This window comes from Phoenix dactylifera, chromosome 8 (assembly GCF_009389715.1).
Source record: "Phoenix dactylifera cultivar Barhee BC4 chromosome 8, palm_55x_up_171113_PBpolish2nd_filt_p, whole genome shotgun sequence".
Classification (NCBI taxonomy): domain Eukaryota; kingdom Viridiplantae; phylum Streptophyta; class Magnoliopsida; order Arecales; family Arecaceae; genus Phoenix; species Phoenix dactylifera.
In genome coordinates this window covers 3,385,634-3,408,680 of record NC_052399.1, presented here as the reverse complement: position 1 = coordinate 3,408,680, position 23,047 = coordinate 3,385,634, and the positions used below count along the sequence as shown (strand labels likewise).

Genomic DNA, 23,047 nt, shown 5'->3' with positions numbered 1-23,047 from the left:
CCCCTCCGCCCTCAAGCCCCACCTCCTCATCTTCCTCGAGGACTCGTTCCCCCTCCTCCCCCTCCCGTCCCCCGCCGCGGCCCTCCCCCCACTCCTTGACGCCCTCCGCGCCCTCCTCCAATCCCCATCCCCCGACGCCGCCGCCGTCCTCGACCAGGCCATCCTCTCCGCCACCGCCGTCGCCGTCGCCGCCCTCCCCTCTCCCCTCCCCCCCTCCGCCGCCTCCCACCTCGAGTCCCTCACCGAGGTCCTCCTCGCCGTCGCCAACCGCCCCAACCACGGCCCCGACCGCCTCTCCCGCGCCCTCGCCTGCGAGTCCCTCCACGAGCTCGAGCGTGCCAATCCCCTCCTCCTCTCCGACGTCGCCGGACACCTCTGGGTGCTCGCCCAGGCCGAGCGCACCCACGCCGCCCAGAGCTATCTCCTCCTCCTCGCTGCCGTCGTCCGGAACATCACCCTTCACGGTCTCCTCTCCTCCCCCTCTTCCGTCCTTTCCACCTCCACCCCCCTCGTCCCCTTCTCCGCCCCCCAATCCCTCTTCTCCCCTCCCGACCCCAATCGCGAGCCCGTGTGGTTTGGAGCCGTTGCGGGCCGTGCCTGGCACGGCCCGTTTGCGCCCGTTACGGGCCGTGCCTGGCACGGCCCGTGGCGTGCCGTGCCCGGCCCGGCCCGCCAATAGACGGGCCTGGGGCCGGGCCGGGCTGGCGTTCCGTGCTGGACGGGCCGTGCCTGGCACGGCCCGCTTCATAAGCGGGCCGGGCCAGGCACGGCCCGTTTAATCCTCGAGCCCGGTGGGCCTGGGCCGGGCCGGCCCGGCACGGCCCGTTGCCCAACTCTACTTACAGTCTTGTGTTTGAAGTATCAACTATAATTTGCAGCTAGCCAATCAACCAAAAGAACAAATGCTGAAGTTCAACTAAAAACGGAATGATATATGGAGAACAAAACAATAGGCAACTAAGACATAGAACAGAAGAATTCACCAAACAATTAAATAACTATTGGTTGTTTATTGTTGCTGAAAGATAGGCTTCCAAAAGTCCAGCTAATTAGCATTTTCATTCCTAAACCTTAATCTGCCATTATTTATATGGAAGTTTCCCAAATCCTATTGAACACTCCCAAAATAAGATAGCAAATGAAGAAATTACGTGCATGAAGTGAAAAGCCAGTATAAATGAGATAACCCTGACCTTGTTCATGGTTCCATAAATCAATGCCTCCAATCCCCCCTCCACAAATTTTGCAGCATTCTTAGCAAGATCCTTGTCCTCTGATTCCATATAAATTTTAGATCAAGAAACTAAATAATTCTAGAGCTCTTTTCTGCAAAACCAGACAACCAATTTCATAAAGAAGAGTTACAGCATGATGCAAGTGAATCCTTGAGACTCATGCTAAAGCATTATGCATATCTTGTAGTAAACCTATTAATGGGATTGCTGAAATCATCTCAGAAAGGGATATTTGTATACTTAGCATCTTCAGTTTGATGTATGGCATACAACTAAACATGGAACAAAGCAGAGAGAGAGAGGATGAGGGGAGAAAAGGACATAGTCTGTCCCTGCTTCTTCGTCTTCTTCTTCACAAAAGTGCTTGTCACAAAAAATCCAAAACCTGGTGATTTTTTTTTTTGCAAAAGAAGGAAATAATGCATGGCAACATATGCAGAGCCAAGGACCAAAGGCTACTACTAAAAACTAAGAAATGGACGATAAACTAATTCATATGTCAATCAAAAAGCAAAGCTAAGGACGTTTCTCGACGATTTTGTAGTATTCTCTCACAGGACAATAATCCTGTAGGGAGCTCCACTTGGAAAAAACTAATTCATCCGGTCCTCTTCCAAAGAATATGTCAAGAGACGGACGACAAGATTATCACAAATTGCATACAATAACGGGCCAAGAGATTATAAAAGAATTTTAAAACTAAAGTTTCCTTTACACAACACATTATGTCATGAACATATATGTCAGCTACTCCAATGTCCATCATCAAGAAAGAAACACTATTGATTTGTTCACAAGAAAGGAAGAAAGGACCAGCAAAAGAAAAACATCAGTCATAGCATCAAAAAGTTTTTTTTTTCTTGGCTTAATTTTTTAACATGGCCAAATCCATTAGCAAGGTATAAATCCATCAGCAATTAATGTGCTGGGATTCAATAAAACTACCAGCAAATGACACATGGAATACACGTGATGGGTATCCAAGGGAGAGGATGCTTGTGTTAACCAAAATCCTTTTTTACTAGATTCAAATCGTCGTCACTGTTTCCTTAGAATACAAATTTCATACCATATGAAGAGAAAACAATAAGAGTAAAGTTATCAGCCCAGAGTAACATGAAATGAAAAGTTTGCTAACTATGACTACCTACCCAGCTACTCCCCATCTCCGTTGGAAAACAGAATCTAAAAAAAGCCAAAATCATAGAAACAGAACAGTAAGGCAAATAGAAAACCCAAGAAAAAGCAAAATTGCAACATTACCATGAATGCTCGATCGCCTGGAAGAAAACACGAAGAAACTCAAACCCTAGAAATCAAACAGAGGCAACCCACGAAGAAACCTGGGAAAAGAGGAAAAAACAAAAACGAAGAACATTTAATTGAAGAGCCTGTCATGATAAAGCAGCTCTGAGCCTCTGACCGGTATCGAACATATAAATAAAAAAATGAGATAAATTAGAAAGATCGAACAAGAAACCAATAAACGATTACAAGAAACCAAGGGAAAACCTAGAAATCGAACAGAGGCAACCTGAAAAGTAACCCTGGTGAAAAGAAAAACAAACAAAAAGAAAAGAAAAGAAAAGAAATTCAGGAACCTATCGTGAAGCAAAGGTAATCGAAAACAGCCACATTCCGTTTCCTCTCCACGAAACTAGAACCACAACGGATTAAAACCACAGATTGAACAAGAGGGCAACAAACGACTCCAACAATCCAAGATGAAGCCAAATGTGCGGCTTATAAGATTCAAAGGTCTGACAATACGTAAGGATTACGAGAGATAATAGCTCAAAGCAAACGAAAAAAATGCAGCGGAATAAAAGAAGGGGAAGTGGTATGCAAGAGCCTTTCTGGAGGTGAGAGGAGAGACCAAGTACCGGACGCGACCGTCGGCGTTCTTCCTCGTCTGGATTTCATCCTCCATTGAAGAGCACCTTGCGGCGAGACTCGATCGAAGAGAGAAAAAGAAACGATAGTTTAGAGCGAGAGAGAGATCCCGTTTCTCGGATTTGATGAGGAAGTGGGAGAGAGATCCCGAATTTGGGGTGCTTAACGTGCACCTGCGGAAGATTCACCAACCTCGGGACGACGCAGATTCGAGCCTTCGAGGCACGCGGTCCGCACGCGGGTTGAGTCGTGCGCCGACTTCAGGTTTCCCGCGAATATTCAGCGTGCCGACTTTCAATTTCTGAGGACACCATCGGGGCCGTATGATTCTGCCTCGATAGGAGAATTTTTTTTTTTTTTGCTTTTTCTCCTATGAAAAACAATATTGCTTCATGACTTATAAATATTATGATTATGATTTTGTTAAAAAATTATGATTATTATACATTAAAAAAAATGATTCGCTGACAACCAATCAAGTATGCAGCACATCACATTAAAAAAAAATTAAAGATCGCAGCAAAAATAATTAAAGGATGTTTACAAAAAGGAAAGAGTGGAGCATCCCTGTTCCTAAGCCAAAAATAAAATAAAAATAGAGCATCAGGATGTTTTTTTTTATATACATCATCTTCCTCTAAATATATATAAATATATATTATAAATTGTATTCTACCTATAGTCATGCAGCCTTCTTATCTCAAGATCCTTCTCTATCTTTTTCATCATCATTAAAAAAAAAAAAAAAAAAAATCCTTCTCCACCCCCTATTCTCTATTTTTTTTCTCAAATTTCCACCCATTTTGATGGTTTTAGATCTCTTGTCAACACCGCCTTCTCACGTTACTTCATCTCACATTTTTAAACTAACTTTGCCAAGTCTTTTTTTATATATAAATAAAGATTAAAATAGGCTAATCCTCATATCTCCTACCTTTTTTCCCACTCATCCTCGAGGACTGATTCCAGTATGAGTCAAATCCCCATCCGCTTGCTCAAGGCGCAAGGATAATGCCTGTTGATCAAATGTTTGGTGATAAGTCCCTTTCATTTTTTTCTTAAAAAACTCTAACTATGATACTTTTTGATCATGTTTTGAAATCCAATCCCAAGTATCTATACTAAGTATACTAGATTTCTTATTAAATCTCTCTTCATATTCCTTGCCTATGCTGCATTCACTAGACCTACTCCCATGTAGCTTGTATACTTCACGTACCCCTCATCACGACTCTCCTTCCCCTTTCTTGCGTTCTTAGCTAAAGCCTCAAAAATCTTTAATTGTTACCTTTTGCTCAAGTTATATCATGAAGAAAATGGAAATCATTGATTAGTAAAGTTTTAATAAAGAAACTAATAGTCTTATTAGGATACCACTCAATTACTATGATTACCTGCTCTAATGAAAATAACAATTGTTATATTTTTCAAATCTATCCCTACATTTATTAATAAATGTTATTTGTTTTTAAAACTACAATTTAAGATCTCTCAAGTCATATGCTAATTTTGGTAGAAAGTTGCAACCATAAATATATACCTCCTCTCTTATGCATCCTAAAAGGAGAAAAGAAGAAAGAGTTTACGGAATACCTAAAAGGAGCTGAGTAGAAAGGAGAGAAGTGGGAGAGCGCGAGGTGAACACGGAAATTCTAAAGCAACCATGGCAAGAACCGAGCCTTGTAAGGCCAAGGCCTTGACCTCACCTTCCTTATATAGCCGCTCCAATGGTGCAGATTGCCCAAAGAAGTTGCATTTGATCATGTCTTTGGCCGGTTAAAGCGGCCCATGCTACTCTTCTATTGGTCAATCAGGCAATCACATGGATCGAGCACCTCTTCGAGTTTCAAGGAAACCTACTCGGGGAGTTTGTCATACTTGTAGAGATAGCTCATCAAATTTATCCCATATCCAATCCAAAAGGATTTAGCCCAGACCGGATCAAGCCTAATTTAGCTAATCAAGGTTACTTTCTTCACCTAAATCAAACAAAAAGAAGAAAAAAAAGAGAAAAAAATAGGAGGGGAGAGATGGCTCGGTCTCGGAAGCAACGGTAAGTGATGTGGCCCAAAATGAATCAGCCAATCAAGAGGCGACATGTGGCATAATAGAGATTCAGTCTTATTCTATTCAAATTCATGAAGTGATCTAAATAAGGAAGGCCCCGATAACTTTTTATCGAGCCAAAGACCCTAGAACATGAATCCAGCAAGATAAGGACTTTTTATGTATAAGAGAAGGCTCAGGTACCAGGTACAGGGACATATAACAAAACATACTCTCTACTTTCTGCTTTTCTGGTCTTTTCGCTCTTTTCTTCTACTATTCCTCAAATCTTTTTTAGCTTAAGTATTAGAGGGTTCTCCAACAGATTAGCTTCGATGACCGTCAAGCTTTTCTCTCTTTTTTGTGTGTAGAGCAACAGGCGCGTTGCGAATTGTTCTCTTTTTAGAGCATTATCGGCCAGAAGTCTTCCGACCACCGGATATGATTTTCCAGCAATACCTACCTCTCTAGCCCCTCCTCATTTTAACAAATACATCTTAATTACTTTAATTTTTAGCTTGAAGAAATTAAAAAAAAATGCACCTTTAAAATAAAGTCTATGTGCTAGGTTACATAGAAATTAGGAAAACTTGATGGCGGGTCCCTACGTAGACCGACTTCTAACAAAAAGCTCCTATTGACTAAGTTTTTAACACCCGATTTCGTCTCGTCTGATAAATAAAAGCAACTTGCTGGAGCTGGACCTAAGAATTTTCTTTCTTTCTTTCCTTCTTTTTTGTGGTGGGCGCCGGGGTTTCGGGTTGGGTTGGTAAGGACCGAAGAAAATTTAATATAGGCTACAGGTAAGTTGAGCCCATCGTTTTGTAACAACGCTGGCATAGAAAAAATATGCAGGGGGAATGCGATTTTTTGCCATTTATGGAAAATTACACGACGTACGTACATGTTATAAGGTACGAGCACACAAATCTACAAGCAAACCAACAGATATTTTCTTCTCAATCTAACTGAAAAAAGAACAAGATGGGCAGTCCATCCAAACAAGAGATGCGAACTATTGGATACGCTGTCATGCATGCATGCGATATTTATTTTCCTCGTAGGTATAACAAAAGGATGAAAGAAAGAGAAAAAAATCACTTCATCGTGGTGCGAGACCCTTACTCCAAGCATTCGTCCAGAGGACTAAAAGCTGAATCTGCGAGCTAGCGGGCATCAATCCTCGGATCACTTAATTAATCACCGCCTTTTCCGATGTTCTCGATGGGCTATCTCGCGGCCACCAGCAGCGTTCCTCCTGTTCATCTCCTGATTTCCGACTGGGACGAAGCGCTGCTCCACGCGTCTCGCATGAAAAGGCGTTTGCTCGATGACCCGCGTGTTTCCTCTCGAGTCCTTGTACTTCCTATTTCTTACCCCTCTCTCCTCCCATGCAATTTGTTGAACAGCTCCAGGTCCTTGCACCTGGACACGCTGTCTCTGTTCGCCGGAGCGACCGCTCCGATTGCGTTGTGGCCCAGGGTCCCCATGCCGTGAGCTGTGTCCAGGTGCATGCTGAAAGTTTCGTTCCGGAGCATCGGACGAGTGATGCAAAAATGACACCAGTGAGACGCACCGCCGGAGAAGGCAAAAGAGATCGACATGTAAATTTAAAAACTACTCCTTACCTCTCGTCTCCCGCCTTGGCGATGTGTTCCCGAGTCACACCGCGGGAGAAGTTTCGAAGCCAGTAAAGCCAAGGCGGAGAACAACTCGAACAGAACCATTGCTTCGATATTTCTTTCCTCTCTTAGATGGACGAATTATGCGAGCTTGAGGGGAAGGTATTTGGGTTGGTGATCAGATATAAAGCCAGATGGAAGCGGGTTTTAATTATTTTTTGGTTGACCTGAGTCAACTAGACTGCATACTTTATTTTTGATCTTCGCTATCAAATTGCAGAGGCGGTATCTTTTCCTCCGAGTGCAGCGTACGTATAGTTTTGTAGTCTTGGAGAAAAGAGGGCATTTGGTGATGAAGATTATAGATTATAGAACGAGAGCATGGGAGGGAGGAACATCTTGGTCTTTCCACAAAGAAATTATATATTGGATATGTTGCTGGAAATTGGACCCGGGGGCAGTCTTCGGTCGAGGAGAGGGAGCGGCGATGAGTTCTCACGGCGGGGCGACGGTCCGTCGGCGAGCGGCGTCCTCCGTCTGGGGCGGTCGGAGAGGAGGGGCGGCAGGTCCTCGTGGCGAAGCGGCGATCCGTCAGTTGGCGGCGTCCTCCGTCCGGGTGCCTGCACACGAACCGGTGGCCGGGTTTTCCGGCGCCGGCCCTCCGACGCTCAAGTCAGGGAGGGGGCAAATAGTGTAGAAAGGGAGATAAATAATGTCTGTAGAGTGTATCAATCTTCCAACCCCCTCCTGAGAGGCCAAGGCTCCCTTTTATAGGCGGGGGTTGGTTTACCTGCGATGTAACAGGGCGAGGCCGTAGTACGGCTCGGCATGTTGTTCAGGTCGGCGCATGGTCAGGCGAATCATTGCCCTGATGTCGGCGGTGAGGGCGTCGTATAACCCGAACTAGCACGCTGTCAGACGAATTATTGCATTGGTGTCGGAGGTATGGCCGAGATCGGAGACTTATCATAGTTGACTAGACTCTGCTGGGCTGATTTGCCGTGGAGAGCTGAGAGTCCGTAGATGACAGGAGCCATGCGCATTTATGGTGGAGTAAGCCGGAGATCCGCATTTATTGTGGAGTAAGCCGGAGATCCGCATTTATTGTGGAGTAAGCCGGAGATCCGCATTTATTGTGGAGTAAGCCGGAGATCCGCATTTATTGTGGAGTAAGCCGGAGAGTTACAGCGACCATGCGTAATAAATGCCAGAGGGGCGTCAGGGTATGGTCCTCGGCCAGACCTCTGAGGCGCGCGGCCGTAGTAGGTGGCTGACAAGAGTAGACCTCGAACATCGGGATTTTTCTTAGGCCGGAGGTCTCGAGGTCGGGCGTTCCGAAGTCGGACGCCGACTTCGGCCGTCGGGGTCGGAATTTGTACGGCTTCTTAGGGGCATTTATGTCATTTGGGAAAAAATCTTATTCCCCCCAACACTACCCCCCGACTTCCGAGTTCGAGCGACTTGTGGGCTCGGACGTGGGAAGTAAAGTCTGTCACTGAGGTTGGGGGGCGAGTCTCGTCCGCCCCCTTGCGCTTCTCGGAGCTTTCATAGTAAAACCTGCGCCCTTTGGCGTCTCGAGGCTGCTTTATTCAGTGAGCTTATGATGAAGCTCGTATCATTACGCTTCTTGAAGCAGAGGTGGCATCTCTTGAATCGCCAGGATCGCCTTACGGCGGATTAATGATGGGGGTCCTCGAGCTCGTCGAGGCGGTGCCTCAATCCCGTAATCGAGGCTTCTCGCTCATTAATGAGTGTGCCGTTACGGGGTTTAAAACGGACACGCGGCGTGACCCAAGGTCGGACGCTTCCGATTTCGTGTTACTGGATCACAATTCCGGAGAGGTGGAGGCCACATCGAGGCTCCACGTGTCCCAGATCTTATTAAATGAGGGGAGCGGGGCAGCGTCCGCTCGTTCCTCAAGACGATTTGATTTTGCAGACCCATGATGAGGCCCCGAGACCCGATGGGACAACGCTTCGATTTCGTACCCGATTTATTAATCCGGAGTGAATACGGTGCCTCGGCTTCCGAGGTCGACACGTGGCGCAACCCGATCTGGGGATGGGAACCGACCCCATCGATCTGGGCCGTCAGGGGGGTCTATATAAACCCCTCGAGGTTGCCCTAAAGGTCTTATTTGGCTGCCTCTTATTTTCGTTGCCTTTCTCCCTTGCTTCCTTTCTCCACCGAACCTTGCCGTCGGTGCCCGGAGCGATTTCCGGCGATGTCCAGTAGGTTTTCACCCTGTTTTCACTAGGGTTTCCTCTTTTCTTCTCCTCCCCAACTTCCATTTTCCGCTCTTTTTAACTTTTATTTCGTTCTTCTGTGGGAATGGGTTTGGGTCCTGAGGAAGTGGGATCGAGCCTGTCGGGGGAGGAGTTGGAGCTGATCCGCTCCCGGTTCTTCTTCCAGCCCGGGTTTCGTCTTGAAACTGCGGGGCCGGAGGACAGGGTGACGCAACCGCCCCCAGGTCGGATCGCGGTCTACCGCGAGACACTTTGGGCTGGCCTGCGTTTCCCGCCCACGAGTTCGTGAGCCAGCTGCTGGCCGAGTACCAGCTCGTCCCGGCGCAGTTGGCTCCGAACTCGTGGAGGACCATAATCGGGTTCTTGTCCCTGTGCCTCGGGCACGGGATCCCGATCTCGGTAGGCCTCTTCCGCCGGTGTTTTCTGTTAAAGAAGAACCCGGCGGATGCAGGGTGGCTATACTTCGCCTTTCGGGGCGGTATGTCACTCTTCCAGGGTGCCCCTTCCTCGATTCATGAGTGGAAGGGGAAGTTTTTCTTCCTGGCGTCCGAGGCGCCTTGGGGGTTCGACCCGAGGTGGGGGAACCCTCGGTTGAAGACCCTCAATAAGCTCTCCGAGCCCTCGAGGAGGGAGCTGAGGACCCTGGACTCCGTGCGAGCCCTCGGGAGGGGCAACGACCTGACCGAGCTCCTGCGGGAGGACGCCCTGGCGAGCGTAGGTCTGAGCTCGGCGCGCCCCGAGGGTAAGGGTGGTTACATTATTTTATTTTTTCTTCGTTCTTTGCTTTTACTGTCACTGGTCTGACACTTAACGAAATTTTGATTTCAGATATTCCCCGCCTGCCGACCAGCAACACATCACTTTTCTCTCGCCTGAGGAGGCGAGAGGCCGAGGCCGGGGAGCTAGGCCCCAGCCCCGGAAGAGGGCGAGGTCGGACGGCGCCTCCAGTTCAGCCGGCACGAGTGGCCCCGAGGCGGGGGCCCCTGCAGCCGACCCGAGGCGGGAGCGGGTCGTTAGTGATGCGGGCCCGTCGGCCCCTCTTGCCCTGCCCCCTTGCCCAGCGGGGGGAGTCGTCCATGGCCCCGTAGCAGCCAGAACCCGGGCTTGCTCGAGGCCCCGAAGCGAGCGGCTCCGGGGACCTCGGGCCCGGTCGTGCCAAGCTCTTCCCGGGCTTTCCGAGAGGAGTCGGTCGAGCCGGACTCCCCTATTCCCGAGGGGAGCTCGGCCTTTCAGGATGCCGAGGTCGCGCGCTCCATGTTGCGGCGTGCGGTACTTCCAGCGGACCGGGCCGTGTTCCCGGAATGTTTCGCTGGAGGAGGTCGTTGGCAGCGCTTACTGCAACACCGCCCGGGTAAGCTTCCTTCTTAATTTCCTTGAGTTACTAGCGTACTTGTGTGCTTTTCAACTCACAATACCCTCGCTTCTTTCTTTTCAGCATATTCTCGAGCTCGACACCTTGGCGTTCATCGCCCACGGGTGTCGGGAAGAAGTCCGACAGCTCGGCCGACAGCTGGAGCCGGCCAAGAAAAGAATCGCCGAGCTGGAGGCGGCGTTGGCCGCGGCCGAGGCTCGGTGGGCGGCACCGAGGCTGAGCGCCTCGCTATGGCGGAGGGGCTCGAGGAGGAGAAGGCCGCCCACGCCCTAACCAGGTCGGCCTTGCGCGGCACGGAGGCACGCTTAGGGGAGGTCCAGGCCGAGGTCGCGGCCCTCAGGTATGAGGACGGGGTCTCCCGCCTCCGAATCGAGCAACTTGAGGCCCGGGAGAGGAGGGCACTCGAGCAAGCCGAACATGCCGTCGAGCTCTTCAAGGAGTCGCAAGAGTTCCGCGACATGTTGGAGGAGGAGACAGTGGACGGGTTCCTCCGAGGTTTCGAGAACTTCCGGGCTCAGATGCGCCGGTACTGCCCTCAATACGACCTCTCGACGATCCGTCCGAGGGAGGACCTGGGCCTGGGGTCCGACGTGGAAGCCCTCCCCGCCATTTTGACATCCGAGGCGGGGATATACGAAGAAGACCCCACCGAGCCTTCGACGGGGGTGGCCGAGGCGGTTGGCACCATAGAGGCGGCTCCGGCGGCCGAGACGGACGCCGTCCCGGAGGCGGTACCCGAGGCCCCTGCCCCCGACCCCGAGCCTGTGCCGGCTGAAAACCTCGAGATCATCAACGTGCCGGGACGACCCCCGGATGTTGCTCCCCGCCGCTTAGGACTTAGCGTATTTTTCCTTTCTTTTTCATTGTATCCGAGGTCGGCTCTTAAATGGTCGATCTCCAATTTTGTAATCGGCCTTCGGCCTTCTGTTAATTGAAAAACACTTTCATCATTATGTGTTTGTCTTTCTTTTTTGTTGCGAACGAGGCTAGAGCCTTAGCTAACTGCCTCGACGACCTCTAACTTCACATCTCAGTTTTTGGGTTGCTTAACGAAGTTGTCCCCTTTCCCCGGGCCATGTCTTAGCCTTCTCGGGTTCCAGTCATTCCGACCAAAAGGAGCTCCGAGTCTTAGGTTTTTTTAGAAAATTCCTCTAAGTCCCATAGCTCGGATCTAAGAATCGTGGAAGTCATCACGTTTAGCCTTTAGGGAAATCCCAAGGCCTCTAGGTCGGGCCTTAGCCCTTCAAGTAAGACCGGACTAGGTCTATGCCTGCTGCTATTCGGAGATTTTAGTCGGGTTTCCGAACTTAACTCCGAACCCCTCGTAGGGAGCGCGGGCTAATAAGTAAGTCATCGTCGAAGGTTTTCGTAGTTATCGTTCTCCGGACTCTGCCGAGATCTCGGTGAGCAAGGCTGGGATTTCCAAAATTGCCTTGGTATCCATGTTTGGCTGACACACTCGTGGTCGGGACCACTTTCTCAGCTAGATGTCGGAGTTTACGTAGAAGAGCCGAGTTGGGCCCTAATTTATGAAGCCTTCGTACAGATTGCGGAGACTTGACGAACGGAGCCTGCATAATGTAGTTAGGGGGTCGATCTTAAGCCGACCCATTGGAGAGGCCGACTTTGGGGCGAGGTAAGACTCCAACGTTGGGATTCCGCCCAGCAATATGTAGATAAAATTTAACAAGGAGGGCGTCTAGTTGGATGTACCTCTTGCATTCTCCGAGTCACGCTTCGCATGGTGGAGTAGGTTGCCTCCTTTCCTCGTTGACCTCCGGAGTCATTTTGACTTAAAGGGGGGCTCGGGTTTCTCACGGGCCCAACAGCGCCCACCGAGGTTGAGAGGATTTGGCGAGGCTTTATTGAATTGTAGCTCTCTGCGAGGTCGAGGGAGTTTCAGACCCCATGGTAGGACCTCGGGCGCCTCAACCTTGGTCGAGGGATCTTGCGTCAGGTCGGCGAGTCCGCGGACGCTTTGCTGACTGGGTGCCTCCCGTGGTCGAGGAGTTTGGGACTCTACGGTCGACCCTCGGGGCATCCCGACCTTAGTCGGGGGATCGTTCGTCAGGTCGCGGGTCTGGGCACGCTCTCTACCGACCTGCGACGCTTCCCGAGGTCGAGGGAGTCTGGTTCTCTACGGTCGACCCTCGGGGCATCCCCGACCTTAGTCGGGGAATAGCTCGCTTCGGGGATCGGGGATCGTCGACCGCTCCGGGGGTCCACTTCGTGGCGCCCCGGGTGGAGCCACCCTTTCACCCTTACGGCTTCTTCCCCGAGGTCGAGGGAGTCTGGTTCTCTACGATCGACCCTCGGGGCATCCCGACCTTAGTCGAGGGATCGTTCGTCAAGTCGGCGGGTCTGGGCACGCTCTACCGGACCTGCGACGCTTCCCGAGGTCGAGGGAGTCTGGTTCTCTACGTCGACCCTCGGGGCATCCGACCTTAGTCGAGGGATCGCTCGCTTCGGGGATCGGGATCGTCGACCGCTCCCGGGCGGTCCACTTCGTGGCGCCCCGGGTGGAGCCACCCTTTCCACCCCTCACGGCGCCTTCCCGAGGGTCGAGGGGAGTCTGGTTCTCTACGGTCGACCCTCGGGGCATCCCGACCTTAGTCGAGGGATCGTTCGTCAAGTCGGCGGGTCTGGGCACGCTCTACCGACCTGCGACGCTTCCGAGGTCGAGGGAGTCTGGTTCTCTACGGTCGACCCTCGGGGCATCCCGACCTTAGTCGAGGGTAGGAGAACGAGCCGAGCTCGTCTGGTCAGAGAGGACCGTGCTCATAGGGGGAAGTTGATGGAGAACGAGCCGAGCTCGTCTGGTCAGAGAGGACCGTGCTCATAGATGGATGTTGATGGAGAACGAGCCGAGCTCGTCTGGTCAGAGAGGACCGTGCTCATAGATGGATGTTGATGGAGAACGAGCCGAGCTCGTCTGGTCAGAGAGGACCGTGCTCATAGATGGGTGTTGATGGAGAACGAGCCGAGCTCATATCTTGACGTCTCGAGCATCCCTATAGCCGGGGCATCCCGACGAACCGGGGCATTCTGACTTTAGTCGAGGGAATTTCGCGCCAAGTCGATATTTCGTCGTCCTGCGATTCTTCCCGAGGTCGAGGGAGTTTGGGACTCTACGGTCGAGCCTCGAGGCATCCCGATTTTGGCCGGGGAATCTGAGGATCACAGACGACCCCAATATTAGAAGAGAATTACAGCCATCAAGATAAGAGAATTATTTGCGAAAAGGAAGCTGAGTCCATTGTCCTGATTGTCTTGAACCCCTAGGGGTTTTACTGGTAGTACTTTCGTAGATTCTCGGAGTTCCAGCTTCGCGGGATCAGGGTCCCCTCTAGGGACTTTAATTTATACGCCCCTGGTCGTTGTACCCGGGGCGATCTGATACGGCCCCTCCCAATTTGGGGCGAGCTTTCCTTGCTCAGTCGGTTGAGAAGCCTCGGCTCTCCTGAGGACGAGGTCCCCCACTTTGAAGAGCTTGGGCTTGACTCTAGAGTGTAGTATTGGGCCGTTCGCTGTTGGTATCTTGCCATGCGGACCCGGACAACCTCTCTTGTCTCTTCGACGAGGTCCAAGTTGCTCCTGAGCTGGGAAGAATTGGTGTCGGGGTCGTAATGTTCCACCTTGAAGAAGGCAGGCCGATCTCCAACGGGATGACGGCCTCGGTGCCGTATGCTAGGTTGAAGGGGGTCTCTCCCGTGGGCAGTCGGAACGTGGTCCGGTATGCCCAAAGGACATTGTACAAGTCCTCGACCCACTGTCCTTTGGACCGATCAAGCCTAGCCTTGAGCCCCTGCAAAATAGTGCGGTTAGTTACCTCAGTTTCCCCGTTTGTCTGGGGGTGAGCGACTGAGGTGAAACGGTGATCAATGCCGAGCTCAGAGCAAAATTCTCTGAAACGAACATTGTCAAATTGTCGACCATTGTCAGATATAAGGATACGGGGTAGTCCGAATCTGCAGATTATGGACTTCCACACGAAGTCTCGCATCTTTTGCTCGGTGATCCGGGCGACGGGTTCGGCCTCGACCCATTTGGTGAAGTAGTCAATGGAGACGACCAGGAACTTTCTCTGTCCGGTGGCCAGGGGAAAGGGCCCCAGGATGTCGATCCCCCATTGGGCAAACGGCCAGGGGGCGATAATCGAGGTCAGCAGAGCTGAGGGTCGGCGCTGGACATTGGCGTTTCGTTGGCACCGATCGCACTTCGGGACGAAATCCGTTGCATCCTTCTGGAGTGTGGGCCAATAATATCCTTGTCGCAGGACTTTATGGGCTAGTGCCCGACCCCCCAGGTGGATTTCCGCAGATCCCTTCATGGACCTCTCGGAGGGCATAGTCCGCCTCGGAGGGGCGGAGGCATCTGAGAAGGGGAGAAGTAAATGATCGTCGATAGAGTTTATTCTCGTACAAGACATACCGGGGAGCCTGGCGCTTGATTCGGCGAGCCTCCATCTCATCGTGAGGTAGGGTTCCGTCTTGAAGGTAGCAGACGAGCCCATCGATCCAGCTCGGCTCGGAGTCGATGCACATGGTGGGCTCGGGTTCCTCCGTGCTGGGGATCTGAAGATACTCGAGCGCTGTTCCCTTGGGAAGCTCGCTCATGCGGGAGGTTGCCAATTTGGATAGCTGGTCTGCCCTGAGGTTTTTCCGCTCTGGGGATATATTGAATATTGAAAGAATTCAGGGCAGATATGAGTTCCCGCACCTTTTGGAGATACTTTTGCATGGATGGCTCTTTAGCTCCAAAATCTCCTTGGACCTGGTTCACCACCAGCTGGGAGTCACTGAAGGCTCGACTCCGAGCCGAGCTGGATATCATATGGCACTGGGAGATTAGAATAGCTCGAAAAAGTCGAGAGATGGTATCTCGCCATGCGCATTTATGGTGGAGTAAGCTGGAGATTCCGCATTTATTGTGGAGTAAGCCGGAGATCCGCATTTATTGTGGAGTAAGCCGGAGATCCGCATTTATTGTGGAGTAAGCCGGAGAGTTACAGCGACCATGCGTAATAAATGCCAGAGGGGCGTCAGGGTATGGTCCTCGGCCAGACCTCTGAGGCGCGCGGCCGTAGTAGGTGGCTGACAAGAGTAGACCTCGACATCGGGGTTTTTCTTAGGCCGGAGGTCTCGAGGTCGGGCGTTCCGAAGTCGGACGCCGACTTCGGCCGTCCGGGGTCGGAATTTGTACGGCTTCTTGGGGCATTTATATCATTTGGGAAAAAATCTTATTCCCCCCAACAGGATAGATTTAGTCTACCACGTCGCTCGTAGTCTCGTAGACTACTCCAATATATAAAATTTGGACAGTTACTAAGGATTCCATTACCTGCTCGGACCTCCCACTTGAGCAAGGTTTTTACAGAGGGATGCCAGCATGAAGACGGAAGTCCTATCACCCCACTCAACCAAGAAGCTTATTTTATATTACTACGTATGATGCTATAGGCCATGGGGTGACAATTTCATGCACACAAAAAGCTCTGTATATCATATGGCACTGGGAGATTAGAATAGCTCGAAAAAGTCGAGAGATAATTCAATGCTAAGTTGCCAAGCCTATTATGTGGGCCTAGGAAACACGCCATATGCACTACCATGCACCTCAAGGTTTATTCCTATAATAACAAGGCCTCAAACCAACCTAACTTAAAACACAAAATAAAGCATGTCCTGATGATCAGAAAAATATTAGAAATAAATTAATATTGCCTGCTGCCCGAAGACATGTTCAGAATTCACCCGTGATCTTCTTAATCTGGGTTATAACCTTGTATTAATTTAGTATTATATTACTCTAAAATTATTTCAGATTTATCTTAATCATAATGAGAAATCTCGGTTACATATGGAAGTTAAACAAAATTAAATTGTTGCAACATTAATTCTAACCCACAGTGAGAATTTAAGTATTTATTTGGGCGGCCACCGCTGCCACTTTCTTAGCCGCCATCATCATCATCATCATCATATTTATATTTCAAAATAACTGACAACACTAAATATATTTATTTAAAAAATTTAGAAAGAAAATAAAACTAAATTTCTATTTTTATTGTTCAAAATAAAAAAAAATGATGTGAAACGATACCTAATTTGCCGCTTTTCTATTTATCCACATACAATTGTTAGAAAGGAGTTGTAGAAGATTTTTATGTACTAAATTATTTCTTCTTACATAAAATATTTGATCTATATTTTTTAACAAGCTCTACCTTAGCCTGAGGTACCAAAGCATCTCATAATTAAGTGACACGCGGAATTGCATAATCTGGATTTAAATAAATAGTTCCTCCATGCTATGCTACAACTAGGATTGCCTATCGATCCACTTCTCATATTATTACAATGGACAGACAATATAGCTAGGTTATCTAATACTCGAGTCTGTTTGGAGTTAAGGCTTAATTGAGCTAATTCTTGAATCTCATATATAGCCCTACTAACTAAAACCTACCTTTTTTATCCAATTTAATAGTTCCTACCATACAAAAAGATTCAACGAAAATATGAGCAAAATAAATCAGCCAATCAAGAGACGACATGTGGCATAATGGAGATTCAGTCTTATCCATATTCAAATTCATGGAGTGATCCAAATAAAGAAGGCCCCAATAACTTTTTATTGAGCCAAAGACTCTAAAACCTGAATCCAGTAGGATAAGGACTCTTTATCTATAAGAGAAGGCTCAGGTACTAAGTACATAGACACATAGCAATACATATTCTCTACTTTCTACTTTTCTAGTTTTTACTCTCCTTCCTTCTACTCTTCTCCATATCTCTTTATAGCTTAAGTATCAGAGAGCCTTCAGGAGGATCAGCTCTAGCGACTGTCGAGCTTTTCTCTCTTTTTTTGTATGCAGAGTGACAAGCGCGTTGCGAATCGCTAACTTTCTAGAGCCTGATCGGCTAGAAGTCTTCTAACCACCGGATGGGATTTTCACAACAACACCCACCTCTCTAGCCCTTCCTCATTTTAACAAATACATCTTAATTACTTTAATTTTTAGCTTGAAAAAATAAATAAGAAATGCACCTTTAAATTGGAGTCCATGTATTAGGTTACATACAAATTAGGAAAACATGATGGCGTAGACCGAACTCTAACAAAAAAAAAAAGCTCCTAGTAACTAATTTTTCAACACCCCATTTCATCTCATCTGATAAATAAAAGCAACTTGTTCGATCTGGACTAAAGATTTTTCTTTCTTTTCTTTTTTTTCTTTTTGTGGCGAGCGTCGAGGTACTACAAAAAAAAGAAGCTTTGGCAACGCTTTTTAAGATCTTTACCGACACTTATAAGCGTTGGTAAATTTTTTTTCGACGCTCTTAAAAGTGTCGCCAAAGCATCGGCTATGTAAGTGTAAAAAAAATTTTGCCGATGCTTTTCAAAAGCATCACTAAATAGTAGTTTTTAGCGTTTTAGCGACGTTTTCTAGATATGCTTATAAGCGTCAAGCAGTTAGCGACGCTTTAAAGCGTCGGTTTTTAACTGCTATTTTTTAGTTAGCGACGCCTTAAAATATCGTTATAATTATTTTTTTTGAAAAAAAATTATTTTAAAAGATTTTTTTCGTTTAGCAAGGTTTAAAGGTTAGAGGTGAAAGGGGATCTCTGCCGAATCCCAAATAAAAATGGGTTCATGCCAATCCACACGACGGTGATCAAAGGGGAGAACGAGGATCGGAGAGTGGGTTTTAATTATTTTTTAGTTGACGTGAGTCAGCTAGACTGCATACTTTATTTTTGATCTTGGCTATCAAATTGCAGAGGCGGCATCTTTTCCTCCGAGTGCAGCTTAGTTTTGTAGTTTTGGAGAAACAGAGGGCATTTGGTAAAGATTATAGATTATAGAACAAGAGGTTCGGAGAGTGGAATATTCCTTATGACACTTCGCAAGTTTATTTACTAGAATGTCTTAAATTTCTCTCTTCATGAACACCTTCGAAAAACATAATCAAGAAGTTAGATATATAAATCGTGCATGCGCTTTTTGTGCTTTTCTCTCTCATCTAAACATTTTTTTCTAGGCATTCCAAATCACTTGAACTCTATTTTTTGAAAAAAATAAATCTCAACCCATCTCTCCTCCACATGCCCTTTCTCAACTTAAAAATAAATAAAAATGTAGATACTCTCTTTGTTTAGCTTACGTATTTTATCTATCTTATCCATTAATCTGTTGAACTTTTTTTATCAATTTATTTTTGTACGTACATGGCACATGTTCGATAATTAGTAGCTCTAACAACAATCATACGTAAAAGAAGAAAGGACATGATAAAGCTAATCCTTAGAGACTCTTACACTCTCTAGACTCTATATATTTGTACAATACAAAAGCCTGAGTTATATTACGCACCAACTACCCCCTTGCATATCCCATCATTCTTCCGATCTCTATAACTGCTGCCATTTTTAATAAATACATCTTAATTAGTTTAATTCTTAGCTTGAAAAAAAATAAAAGAAATGTACCTTTCAAATGGAGTGTACGTATCAAGTAACAAAACTTAGATTAGAAATGCTCATCCACCTCTATTGCCTCTCATATACAAGTTGTCAGCAATAATAATTATATATGTAGGAGCGATAGAACATCACTGTTAAAGGATGCAACAAGGGATGGACCAAGTCGACCATCACAAGCACACGTCTAGCCCATGACTGACTCTTTCAAACCTTTTTTTTTATTCATTTTTCCTCTTCACTTGTCTAATACATCAAACCAACATGTTGCTCGACTTGGACTGAAGCAGAAGTTTTATCATCTATATGAACAAGTATTGATTCCACGAGTAACCTCGGCCTATCGCTTCGACAAAAAGGCCGAAAAAATCTTATTATTATGTTAACTCATGCGCGCCAGACGTAGGAAAAATATGGAGAGAACGCAAATTTCGTTATTTATGCAAGATTAGATACATTTAAAATACAAGTCCACCAATCTACAAGCAAACTAACAGAGATTTTTTTCCCTCTCCTTTAACGCAAAAATAAAGAAGAACAAGATGGACATATATAGCCTATGCAGAGAACGAGAGGAAACAGAAGTTTACAGGAGAGGAAACAGTAGGAGATGGAAATTGTCTTGCACGAGAAAGTTTTTTTTTTCCTTTCTTTTTTTTTCTTTTATTTTTAAAGACAAAGCTGGGACACAATTTTACTGTGCAAGACCCAACCCTCCACAGTAAGCAAGAAGGCAGCCATGATCAAGCACTTGATAACCACCCCTCTCTCCTCCCGATGCCCTCCTCATAATCTCCGATTACTGGGAGGTACTGGTCCTCCTCATACATCCTCGAGCTATAAGGCTTCTGCTCTATGACTTGCCTTCCTCTAGAGTCCACGTACTTCTTCGTCATCATCCCTCTCTCCTCATAATCCACACGTCGGCACAGGGCAAACCTGCCTCCTTTCTTCTTCTTCTTCTTCTCCTCCGCGCGCCGGCTCCTGACCACGGTCAATCTCCGTGTCACCGCTCTGGTCCCGTATCCGATACGAGTACCACTCTTCTTGAGGCTCGCCACGGTGGTGCTTCCCTGAACCTCTCTGCTCGTAACGCTCTCTTCCATGGCCATACACAGAATCGATTTGTTGCGAAGCCATATGGATACTGAGAGTTCCATTCTGTGCCGTAGGAATTGTAGTACTGGTACACGAAACAGCATCAGAAACACACACACACACACACACAGAGGAGGAGAAAAAGAGAGTAAAAAGGGAAGTACTGCTACTCCTACCTCCTCTCTCCGGCGTTCCCCACGTTCTCCCGAGCCACCCCGGAAAAATTGATACGCCAGTGTAGCCAAGGAGGTGACGGCCTCGAGCCAAGCCATTGCTTCGATTCTCCTCTCTCAGACGGACGCGTTATGTGTGCACGAAATTTAGCGAGTTCGACGGAGCTCATCCCCAGTATAAAAATAGCTGGAAGCTAGCGGCTTGTTTCTTGTTGAAGCAAGTGGATAATTAGTTTAGCGTGTAAACTAATTAATCAACCTTGAGTGGGCCGAACCGGATGATAATTAAGGATACCAAGTTGACGGAAGTCAATCGGATTGTGTATAATATTTTTTGGTGTTATCTTCTCTACTAAATAATGAGGGCGGCGTCTCGTCTTCCTTGCACACAAAGTAATTAGAATACGTCCACAATCAAGTATATATTTTGGATGCGAATCCTTATAGAGTATTTGTGTAATATCCCCAGTCGATGAAATTAGAAGTTTTAGTCTGCTCTTTTTTGAGGGTTCTCATAAGTCGTGCACATCTGTGGATGAGATAATCATGCTGCAGATCGGTTAGCGATCTATGGAAATTGGATGCCCGAGATGAACCGTCTGAAACCACTTAAATGAGCTTCCTTTTGGGAGTTTAACGAAATGGAAATGGATATGGAAATTTTACAACAAAAATCTTATACATGGCAAGAAACTTGGCTTTAGAAATGACATGACGCTACGAATTATATGGACTTCGAGGTGTCCTTCCTCTTGTGAAAGATCTGTAGACATCGCTAAACATACTGTGAAATTATTTTATGGATCAACAAAAAATATCTGTTATCATAATATTACTTATATAATACAACCATTTTTGAAAAACCATGGTATTAACGGTTTTGCAATAGCTATATATAATGGTTACAGTTCAAGACCATTACAACTTTTTATACTATTATACCAGAACCATCTTTTGGCTGAAGATTGAAAACTACTTTTGTTCCAGTTACTTTAATTAATAATGTAATATTATTTCAAATAGTAATATTATCCTTTCTATTCTAAAATATGGCCGAAGATCTTTCGTATCTAAATAGTAATATTATTTCAATTAATAATGTAGAAGCATACTTTAGAATACCAATGTCAAAATATTAAATTTTCAAGTGAGATAATGTTAAATCAGCACCATTAACAATTATATAACACTGAGAAAGTTTTTTTAGAATTTGATACATATACATATAACAAATGTATTTTTTATATTTGTGACTATTATGCAAATAGGCTAGATCAAGAGATAGCAAAACAAAGAAAAAACACATGCATTTATGAGTCTTGAGTTCCTTAAACACAAAACTTCAGATCTGACTTGGCTTGAAGCTAGTACGAGCATGACAGGGCAAAAATCTTGCAACCCGTTTAAGTTGTCAGACAAAAACCATATCCACGCTCCCCCCGAGGACATGCTCAGAACTAAAATTTCTAAATTTCTAGTGATTTGAAACTTTGTTGGTGTAAGTTACGCGGTCATCTGCGCTGTCCAAAATAGACAATCCCGATGCGGGAAAGGATTAGACACATTAAGATAGCAATAATATATAGTTGAACAAATTATATTATTGTAGAAACATATAACATATTTACCAAGAAAACAACAAGAAATTAAAGATCAACTCAACAACTCACATAGATAAATATTTTATCTGTGAAAGAGTGTAACGTGGAGATTTTGCTATCTCACATCGAAGCCAGATGGAGTACATATTTTGACCATCAAAACCCAACGATGGGTACCACGCTACTAAGGACCATCAAGCAGATGCAGTTTCCCTCGAAGGAAAATGGTGTCTTCAAATACCCCAAGCAAACCTGATACCTTGCCCGTGCATTCCGCTTGAATCCGGTCGTTATAACTCCAATCTAGCTTGAATCCACTGAACCAAGTCCTAAAGAAGGCTATAATAGTTCTTGTCATCGCTGTCAACCGTCGTTATTGTCCTATATATGCAAACTTTTCGACTAGCTTGTAACCAATAAACTGGCAACCCCCCAGATAGATGGCTTCAACTTTGGCTGTGATAAATATCAATAAATTAAGGCACATTACCAGTGCAATATCCCAAGTTGCACAATCCAGCAGTTACGGCATGGGATGCTGGAACAAGTTACCGCACGCAATCTCTACCACTTGAAGTATATCCTAGCATGGACCAAGCTCTTATAAATGGAATTATAACGTTTAAATCCTGTTCATGTCTATCTTTTTATTCCATGAATGCCCGCAGACAGTTCAAACAAACAAAGCTTTCCTTGCATTTTATGCGGCTTCAAAACTTCTAACCGATCACACATTCAGTTCATCTTCAGGAGGCAACGGCTCAAACAATGACTCCACTTCAGTCATATCAACATCCTCCAGCCTTGAGGGGCTCCAATTTGGTTTCTGCAAAAAACACATAGCATGAGAATACCTTTTCCTTTTTCCCTAGATATAAAACCCAAACAAAAACTAAGCAAAAAGAAACAATGTACAGTAATTAAGAGCACAAACATGAATATGGAACTATATACACTGAGAAGATAAGCATTCATATCAATGAATATGTGCATCTAGAACATTTCATATATTAACAGACAATTTGCTTCTCATTTGCTTGAGAGATCAAGTAGCTGATCCAGTTTTCATAAATATGCAAAGCACTTACTGTCTTGTTAAAAGGACACTAAGCTGTATTTCTATTTGAAAACCTTTACTTTGGCACAATAATCTAGTAAATATCATCAAATGCTATTTAGCTAAGTAGCAATTCTGTTTTAGTCTCACACTTAAAACACATCTTCAGATATCTAGCAGAGCGAGACCAATTGGCAAATTAAATACCCGAGTAGCAAAC

General features: G+C 46.4%; 2 long non-coding RNA genes and 1 pseudogene across 2 annotated transcripts; all 3 read right to left on the bottom strand.

Annotated features, from left to right (window-relative positions):
- Positions 1 to 843: 843 nt before the first annotated feature.
- Positions 844 to 3,287, bottom strand: LOC113463629. The gene is made up of 3 exons (XR_005512689.1): positions 3,119 to 3,287; positions 2,499 to 2,578; positions 844 to 1,326 (listed from the first exon to the last, which is right to left on the bottom strand). It is a non-coding gene; the product is annotated as an uncharacterized LOC113463629 (long non-coding RNA).
- A 16,025-nt stretch (positions 3,288 to 19,312) lies between these two features.
- LOC108511788 lies at positions 19,313 to 21,139 on the bottom strand. The gene is made up of 2 exons (XR_005513180.1): positions 20,173 to 21,139; positions 19,313 to 20,081 (listed from the first exon to the last, which is right to left on the bottom strand). It is a non-coding gene; the product is annotated as an uncharacterized LOC108511788 (long non-coding RNA).
- A 600-nt stretch (positions 21,140 to 21,739) lies between these two features.
- LOC103720862 overlaps positions 21,740 to 23,047 on the bottom strand; it is a 28,131-nt pseudogene continuing 26,823 nt past the window's right edge.